This window comes from Peromyscus californicus, unplaced genomic scaffold (assembly GCF_007827085.1).
Source record: "Peromyscus californicus insignis strain IS unplaced genomic scaffold, ASM782708v3 Scaffold_9__1_contigs__length_137607984, whole genome shotgun sequence".
NCBI lineage: Eukaryota > Metazoa > Chordata > Mammalia > Rodentia > Cricetidae > Peromyscus > Peromyscus californicus.
The window spans coordinates 125,959,022-125,969,420 of NW_026294617.1; the positions used below are offsets into that span (position 1 = coordinate 125,959,022).

The 10,399-nt window shown below is 39.6% G+C and overlaps 1 pseudogene; it reads right to left on the reverse strand.

The window, feature by feature from the left end:
- Window positions 1–7,936: 7,936 nt before the first annotated feature.
- LOC128106451 (protein SGT1 homolog) lies at window positions 7,937–8,943 on the reverse strand (annotated as a pseudogene).
- Between the last annotated feature and the right edge of the window lie 1,456 nt (window positions 8,944–10,399).

Genomic DNA, 10,399 nt, shown 5'->3' on the forward strand with positions numbered 1-10,399 from the left:
GCTTTGGACTAATTAAATGCAAACCAACTAACATTATGGAAGACAATCTTTATTTAAAGCCCAGTAAATTAAATATCAATCTCATCCCAAAACTACCTTTGAACAATCAGAAAAATAAGCTTGACCTCGTCTCTGGGTACTACAACCCAGCCAAACTGACAGTCAACATTACACTGTGTGACTGCATCAGAATCTTGAAACCACATACATAGTTGAAGCAAATGGAATTGTATTCCTTGAGACTCAAGATCCAAATGAAATGGAAGTAAAATGTTAGTAATTCTGATCACAATATTTTACATGAATAAAGGGATGTAACATGCAACTTTAGTAGGGAAATGATAAGCAAAGAATAACATTTTCTATAGAGAGAAGATAAAAAGTAATAACCTATGTGGTTGATAGAGAACTCATAAACACTGAGAAGACACAGCTAGGGAGACAACTGACTGGATAAAACACTTCTTGCCCTGCAAATGTGAAAGATGTGAGTTCAGAACCCCAGACCCCATGTGAATTCAGTTGTGGTAGCATGCATCTATTATTCCATCACTCCAACTATGAGAATGGAGGCAGAGACAGGCGAATACTGGAAAGCTACCCTGGTGCACACACCTTTAACCACAAGAGACACTGTTTCAAGCAAGATGAAAGATAAGAACCAGCATCCATAGCTGTCCTCAATCGCTACCGAAGGACTATGGTATGTGTATCTACACATGTTTGCATGTACACACACACACACACACACACACACACACACACACACACACACACACACACACTTTTTTAAAGTTGGAAAGACAAGACATGAAACCCTAGGGAACTGGAAGAGAAAGCCTTTCATGCTCTTGATAAGTACATCTAAGAGCAGCACCACACACACTGAAGTCTATCTAAAAATGTTGACTATAAACTTCATCAGGAAGGAACAATCAAACAAACCCAAACTGTGTGACTTTAATGGAATACAAGTTTATAGAAATATATTTGGAAATGCCAATATCATATCACTGTTCTTCAAAAAAAAGTGGAGAAACAGTTTAACAGTAAAGTATTAAAGATGATGGGGGCTGAAAAGGTGGCAGTTGCAGCTCTTTCAGAGGACCTAGTTTCAATTCTCAGCATCCACATGGTGGCTCATATCATCTGTAACTCCAGTGGACACGATAAACACCATACATGTCTCTGTTCATAGACATACATCTACACAGACTTACGTTCAAGCAAAACACTCACACACATAAAATAAATGTTTTTAAAGAGAACAAAGAAGATGAAGGAGGCATATAAAGGGAATATTTGGCCCTCTGTGCATTGCAGTGGAAGGAAACAGCTAAAGCAAGCAATCGTGGAGAAGCTAGCAATATTAGAATACAGGTTGTGAGTAAGACGATGTATCAGTGTTTGTTCTTGAAAGTGATGGTATTGGGAGCCTCTACAGGAGAATATCCTCATGCGTAGGATGCAAACAGCCAGGTATGTCTGGGTGTTTCTCCAAGATGCCTGAAACTTCTAATCCTACAAATTCTCAAGTAGTTTCTGTTGTTCAGAGAAGAAGCATAAGTGAGAAATGGATGTTCCTAAGAGAAGACTAGAGAGGGCTCCTTGCAGTTTTCCCTTCATCTGCCACAGGCAACCCCGAAATTAGACAGCCCTTGAAATTGCTTCAAGTAGGGAAGAACAGCCAGGCTTTAATGCCCACATCCTCCCTATCCTACCTCTGATTTAGAAAGAGCGGGTCCTTGGATGGGACCACTTTGCAGACGAGACAAGCTTGAAAGCCTGTCCAAGCCGAGGAGTCTCATTCCAGTGCTCTCAGTATCTGTGCCAACAAACGCTCCTTCGAGTAGCACATGGCCAGCACACCACAGTGCCCACTACAGAATGTTTCCAACTCTATGAAGAAATATTTTATTTCCACAGGGGACATCATTTTCTCAGCCAGAGACAAGCAAACCAGGGGACAAATCCCCTGTTACCAGAGTCCTTCTCAATAGTATATGACATTCTGTCCTAGTACTGATGTTGCCGCTCAGGAGTTATTTTTGCAGCCTTAGTAATCACCTCAGGTTTAGAGAACTTTCCAGAAAACAGTTCCCTTCATCCCGAAATTATATGCCTGTTTTAGCTGAGAGAAGTTTGGCAATACACACACTTAACTGAAACACAGAGCAGCGGTTTTCCTCCAGGAAGGTCAAGGTTAACCTTCACTGCCCTTACTCGTGTGACAAACCATCTTTAACTTGAATCAGCATATTTTTTATTAAGTACAGTTCACTTTCAAGGTGCACAAAGGGCTTACAACTCCAAATGGGAAATAACTACTTAGAAATAAAATCACAAGAAAGACACAAATTAAGCTGCAGCAGTGGCACAGCGATTTCAGTTCAGGCATTGATCATAAAGAAAACAGACATGCAAGACAGAAACCAAAACCCGGGCTCTCTCGTATGGACACTCTTTAAAGGTACAATATGGCTTTTTATCTGAACATTGATGTTTGCAAAGGTAGATTCAAATGCAGGTGCTTGCACACACACAAACACACTCACACACACACACAGGCACATACTTTATACACATCTGAAGGCCATCGTTCCTGGTAATGAGTAGGAATGAGGTCTATAAATGTCTACTCATGGAGAATAATCATAGCTAAGAATATTCTATCCTTTTGATTATGAAAGATCAGCTATGATTCTGCTTTGGAAATTCCATGTCTGCCATTCTCAATAGAGCTATAAGTCAAAATTTAATTTGTCATTCATTTTGGTATTTTTGGAGATCGCACATGACATATAAGGAAAAGCAAGATTGTGGCAAGTGGGCCGTTATTTGGTGTCAGCCTAAGTCCAGCATTTATTTTTATTTAGAAGCACAGCACAATGCCTAATACATACTAAGCATGCTATACACATCCACTGTATCAAGGTTAATATTGCCCAACAGAGAGAGTCCATTATCTTTTGGGAATATGAAAATTATGGTGCCAATTTAAATGTGGCATATCTTCTGAGAAAGCATAATAAGTAGACTTTCATAAGGAGGGTTTCATCTGTCCATCGATGTTTCATTTCTCATAATCTTCAAAATGTTTGCCTAGTTTGGGTGAAAATATTGCCTGTCTTTGTTTGGCAAAATGCAATTTCTACAACACAGCAAATACATTGTCTGTTTCATATCTTGGTCTAATTAGTTTGTGTCTTGTCTTCTCAACACAGGCTCCATGGAGAAGAGGCCTCATCTACTAGAGTGTCACTGTATTGGCCCCACACACTGAAAAGCAGATGAGGGTAAGAGAGGGCTTTCCGATTGTGTTGCTTTCTGTCTTATATCAAATGCTCATTAAATTCAATCAATTCTCCCATTTTACCTCCAAGTAGCTATTACATAGATGGAACCACAGTGGAGTAAATTGGAGAAAGTCAGTATATTGGAAATTTCTTGGGCATGCATTTCTGAAGAGAAGAGTTGCAAAAGCTTTCGAAAGTCAAGAATGTGTGAGAAAACTCTAGTATTAATCATACTTCCTCGAACATGAGAGGTTGACAAAGCTGCCCTAGAGCAATCTGAGTTATTACTATTTACTTTTCAAATTTATCCAGTACTGTCTTGACAGGACAGACAAGAGAGACAAGATGAGTTGTCTGAACTTGAGAAACAAAGTCTGTTTTCTGTTAATTAGATCTGTTCCTTTCTCCGCACTTAAAAAGTGATACTTACTCTGGTGAGCTTGATTTTATTTAGAAATGAGATTTTGTGGGAGTTGTTTGTTGTTTGTTTGGGATTTGGGGGAGAGCTTGTTTGTTTCTGTTTTATTTTTTCTCATTCCTGAGATTCTCATTTTGAATCTGTGTCAGGAACAAAAGTGTTATCTCTGAATGAGAAGTGCATGCAAGGATCTCTGCCAATGTGGAATTTCAATGAATTTGGTGGTTCTAATGTCACGAGATTCTGTCAAATGTGAACAGAAATTACAGACAGGATTCTTAAGGAAGCTCTCAGATCAACATACTTTTCTGTCAGCATTTGAAAACAACCTGACGTATGTGATCTATGGCGACACTGATGTGTAACCTGAAGAAACACCCTGATTTTCCCAAGCTAGTTTAATGAACAATGTGTATTTACAAATTTGAGGATTTTAAAATAATCTAGTTATGTTGTTTTTTTTCTGATCCACTACATTGAAAATATGAAGAATAATGAGCTACACACTCATTCATTTGATAATTGGTGATATTTCTGATTAAAATGTTTACACAAATGTTTTCTGTGTGCATGTGTTTTAACAAAGGGAAGCCAATATGAAAATCTTTAGAGGTTTCTCATTTTCCAATGATGTAATGGGAGGCACAATCAATATTATTTAATAGAGCAACCAAAATGTTAAATAAGAATTTTTTAATACCCTTTCTTTCTTGCTCTCTCTGTGGACTCGGTACGTTTCCATGAATGTAAGTATTTAATGTAGATAATGAGCCACGGTGTTGTTCACCTTCATTCTAATCTTTGAAACATCAGTGGAAATCAACATTCAAGGGGCTGTGGATGACAGGGAATTCTTAGTGCAGTTTATAGGGTTCAGAGGGCAGTCATTCTCCAGTTAGCTAGAACCACCTTACATGTGCCTTCCTCTTGTTTCTGCCCATTCTGGAATATTCAGTTCCAGAGAGGCAGAACCAGGAGCAGAGGTTTGAAAGTAATTCAGGACCCCCACCCACCCAAGATGGCCAGTGCTTCTACTCTGCTAGGCTCATTAACAAATGATCCCACAGCCATTTTGAAATACGATTTGAGCCAAGGAAGAGGGAGTTTCAATGAGCTTCACACAGGAATTAAAATATCAAGTTACACTGGTAGTTTCTAGCCAAAGGGTTAGACCATCTATCCTTAGATTACAGTGAAAAAATATAAATGAATATTCTGCCCCAGTCCTAAAGAAGCTATGCTGACAAGGTCTCCCAAAGGGGCAAGAGTATCCCAAACTGTCTCCACAAGTCAACATTCACTGAAGTAATGATATTCACAATAGGTAATATACAGAAACAACCTAAATGCCAGTCAACAGACAAGTGGATAAAGAAACTGATGTCATATGCACTGGACTGTTATTCAGCTATTATAAAGAAAGAGAGACTGCTATTTGTGGCATGAATGAACATTAGGCTAAATGGAGAAAGCCAGAAACAGCAAAATGAATGTGACTGATCTCTACAACAGGAGAGTATGCTGACTCTAAAAGAGGCAAACATAAAGGCAGGAAGTGTTATATGGGTTTCCAGGGCAACAAAGAGGAGAAGCTGGGTAAAGGATACACGTAGCAGTTAGGAGTGATTGTCAGAGTTCCAATATACAGCCTGGTGACTATATATAGTCAATGACAATGCTCTGTAGAGTGACAGTTCACTAAGAAAAGAACTCAAGTGTTCTTGCCATAGAATAGGAAGGGAGGAAGTGGGCTCGTGAGACAGCTCAATGGGTAAAGGAGCTTGCTATACAACCCTTAAACTAAGTCCCACCTCGGGAACTCATGGTGGCTATGAGAGAACCGACTCCCCAAACCCTCACACACACACACACACACACACACACACACACACACACACACACACACAATATACACATACAATAAATTGTGAAGAAAAAGGAAGGGAAGGAGAAAGGATGGAGAGACAAGAGAAAAGGCAGAGGGGGAGGAAGGCAGGGTGAGGGGAAGGGAAAACTTTAAGAAGGGAGGTGATAGAGAAATTAATTGTGGTAAGGATCTCCAGTGTACACTGTATGAAACCGCCAAGTAACATGTCTTAAAATCAACCATGCTTCAGTGGAGCTTGGGAACAGTGGGGACAAAGTAGACAGACTTCAAATTCTAGAAGGCTGGAGCCCACGTCATGCTAGCTCACTTCCCACCCCTGCCTTCACTGTTCTTAGCACAGTGCCCAAAACAACAATTCTGAGAACGAAAGTGCTCAGAACACCTGACTCACTGTGTCTTTATTTCTTTCCCGTTGCTGTGATAAACTATCTGACATAATCAACTTAAGGAAGGGTAGGCTTCTTTCGATCCCAGTTCAAGTAATAGCTCACCAGGGTGGGAAAGTAAAGACAGTGAAATCCTGAAGCAACTGGCCACAAATGATTGGAAGCAGAGGGCAGCACATTCACGCTGCTGCATATTTCCTTCTCCACTCACACAGTCCAATGTACCCCAGAAGATGATCCCTATATGCACCCCAAAGGTAAACCTTCCCGCACTCATTAATACAAACTTGATCATCCCTCACATGTATGCTCTGAGGTGGTTTTCAGGTGATTCGAGATCCCAGTAAACTAACAATTAAAACATCAACCATCACACCATGTTGTGGTCCTTTCTTTCCTCTGACAGTCTTACAAGCCATAATGGATATCCTCAGGTGATTTCCTCATGTGTGTGCCTGTATGTGTTGACTATGATAAATGGACTAGAGTGACTGAAGCTATGCAACTTGAGATTAAAGGTAAGGATAATGTAATGTTTGGAAAGCCAATTTTCCCCAAATTGCAGTGTCCTAATGGAGGTATTTCAAATTTTACAATTCATTAATAGTTATTAGAGATTTGAGGCTTTAATCTTAGAGTAACTGAACACTTGGAAAATTAACATAGCCAAAATAAAAATGAGCTATTAAAACACATAAAGTTGAAAAATCAAATTATAGGTTAAGTTTAAATTAGAGAAAATTAAAATATTTAAGAGAGGCAGAAACAAAGCATTGTAAATTGCATGATAATTAAAATTTGCTATTTATTTGAGCATTGGCTCAAGAACAATTAGAATGATATTTGAACTATATTTTAAACATCTACCAATAAAACGTTAAAAGAATATTTTCCTGTACTTCTACCTAAGATGTCAATATTTACTGTCTTTCTATTTGTAGGTATTATTCATTTTTTCAATTTATGTTGATCTCCAAAATTTCATGTACTCCTGTGTCTGAAACTGATCTTGTCCATGTTCTAAATATTTCAAACTGAGCTAATCTAAGTTTTGCTTTCCAAGAATCAAGTTTGTCAATTTGTGTAGGCTTCTCTATTGGATACTCCACAACCCATGAGATCGCCACATTCCACATTCAAGTAAGTGATATATTTCCCTACCCCACTTCTAAATCCCATGGGATTTTCCCTTCTTTCTTATTTCATCACCTCATTAGTCCTTCCAAATTGCACAATACCATATCAGTAATTTTCCTTTACCTACAGTCAATTCCTATTGCTTCTACCTACCAAAGTTCTCCTTAGTACATGCTCCTCTGAATTGGCTCTCCTTGTCTCTAGCCTGGCCTACACCGTCCCTCCATCACTCAGCCTGTGTGTCATCTTGCATCCATGATGATCTCACCTCCATACTTTCTCCAACCTTCCACTAAAATAATCCAACCAAAGGGCAAGCTTGATTACTGTAGCCTAAAATGCAGAATTCTCAATCGATCACCAGTACCTTAAGATTTCATTATGGATGCATAATATAACAATCATTCATTTTTTTTTATATTAAACAGCTGAAGTAAGCCATTACCCTCTGGTCTGGACTGAACTGTGCCCTTCAAAATATATGTATTGTAGCTTTAATCCTTGATGTGACTGTAGTTGCAAATAGGATCATTAAGGAGGTAGTTGGGATTAAATGAGGTTGACCATTAATGTAGGTCTAATGTCTTTATAAGGAAAGAATGAAACACAAGAAGTCATGCAAATATGGACAGCCATTTGTAAGCCAGCCCTGTCAGTACTTTGATCTTGAACTTCTAGTTTCCAGAACTACAGGAAAACAAGTTTGGTTTATGCCCCAGTCTGCAAGCATCCCTAAGTCGGTCATCTATCCTCCTACCATTCTAAGGCTAGAGGTGGTCTTCTCTCTGCTTTCTTTTTTTGTGATAGCAAATTGATTTATTTAGTATTGTTTCCATTCCATATCATCAGGAGGGTTGATTTCAACTTTTCTTTTACCTACATCAGACCAGTTGGTACTCAAGACTATGCCACCAGACTCCATAAATGATTTGTTGAAGGCCCATTTCACTTCATCAGAACCATCTGAGTAGATCTGCTGAAATAACTTGTTCAAAGCTGCATCACCCTCTAGCTTCTCATCCTTCTCTTCCTCTTTGATCTCACCAACCAGTTTATCCCAGTTCCTGGTATAGTGAGACGATGATGGATACAAGTTCTTTACATCTCCTGTGAACTGTTTTGGTGTGGGCTCATCTCCTTGCCCCTCTAACTTTTCCCATCTCACAGCCTCTGGTTTTTTTGTTTTAATTTCAATCTTTGTCAAAAGTACTTTAAACATGCTCTGCTCCGGTACTACAGGGTAAAGCAACCTCAGCTTCAAATTGTAATCATCTCAAGAAGGGAGTTTCACCAAAGCAGACAACTCTTTTTCTGAAAATTCCATATTTACATCATTCTTATGAATATTCTTGATCATAAGTGTAATGATTATTTGAGATTCTGTTTGATACCAGTCATACTTGATTTTTGACTGAGTTCTCTGAGATGCAGACACTGCACATAGTCTGAGTCCCCTGGCACCTTTTAATCCAAATGGCAGGTTTGCATCTGCACTATCTAATTTCTGTCCTTCTGCAAAAGTGTCTAAAGGAGAAGCATAGTCTTTTTCATGGTATTCACACATCCCTTTCTTCAGGAAAGCAGTAGGATTATTTGGATTGAGTTCAAGAGACTTTACATCAGCAATACCATCATGATATTTCCCAAGAAGAATGTGACAATAAGCTCTCTGACAGTAATACTGTGCATCATATGGATTCTGTTCCGAAGCCTTAGTCAGCTCCTCTAGCACCACATGGGGGTCCTCATTGATCAGAGCATCTGAGGAGCTCTGGAAAACTGCTGGGATGTTGCAGGTCCTGCTGCAGCTGCCGCCATCTCTAAGAGCCACTAAAGTTTGGCCGGAGCATTTTCTACCTTGGTTAACAGCTCTGCTCCTCTCTGCTTTCTTAATCACCTTCTCATTCCCCAAACGAAGGACACATTCCTAATGATATTTGACTCCTCTACTAAACTTTGAGTGCATCTAACTATCCTGTCCCTCCCCATAGTCTCTTATCATTATCTTTGAATAGTCTAAAATTTAAATCCTTTCTGCTCAAAATGAATGGAGGCAGAGAGCATCTTGTATGTGCTTTTGTTCCCATTACAGCCATCAACTCATGTTTATTGAAAAACCTAATTAATAGTACTCAGTCCATAGTAGATGGTCAGTAGCTGACAAATAAAAGACAAATTACATAAAATGATTTCAACAAAATCATGAGGGAATTCCAATAAACTTCAATTAAAGAACTAGGAGTAACTGCCACAATTTAGCACAAAAGCATATCATGGGAACACAAAGTACGTTTGTTCAATGTTTAGGAATTAGGATAGCCCAGGACACACACACACACACACACACACACACACACACACACACACACACACATCATCATCATCATCATCATCATCATCATCATCATCATCATCATGGCAGAGAGGGCAACAGAAAAAGGTTTTCAGAACAGACTTAGATGCAAGTAATAGTTCTCTATTAACTTTGTCTTGTGGTTTGTGATCAAGAGTACAAATTCCACCTCCCCCTTTTCTCTTTCCAGCATATGTACCTTCAGAAGAAATGATTATAAAATAAACCTTTTAAGATTTCATGTTTTAGGAAGTGATCTCCTACGCCAATGCGTTCAAGACTACTTCCTACTTTCTCTTCTAGCAGGTTCAGAGTAGCTGGATTTATGTTGAGGTCCTTGATCCACTTGGACTTAAGTTTTGTGCACGGTGATAGATATGGATCTATTTGCAGCCTTCTACAAGGTTGGATAAATAGCACTGGGACAAATAGCCAAACGAATGGAAACACATGAACTATGAACCAATGGCTGAGGGGTCACCAACTGGATCAGGCCCTCTGAATGGTTGATTGGCTTGATCTGTTTGGGAGGCATCCAGGCAGTGGGACCGGGTCCTGTGTTCATTGCATGAGATGGCTGTTTGAAACCTGGGGCCTATGCAGGATCGCTTGGCTCAGCCTGGGAGGAGGGGACTGGATCTACCTGGACTGAGTCTACCAGGTTGATCTCAGTCTGCGGGGTGGGGGGGGGGGGAGGCTTTGCCCTGGAGGAGGTGGGAATGGGGGGTGGGCTGGGGGGAAGGTGAGGGAGGCGGGAGGGGGGAAAACAAGGGAATCCATGGCTGATATGTAGAACTGAATTGTATTGCAAAATAAAAATAAAAAAATAATCCCCCCCCAAAAAAAGATTTCATGTTTTGTCCTTGCAATGGTTCAATTAAGTCTCTTCAAAGGGACTTAGGCAAACCTAAGGGACAGAAC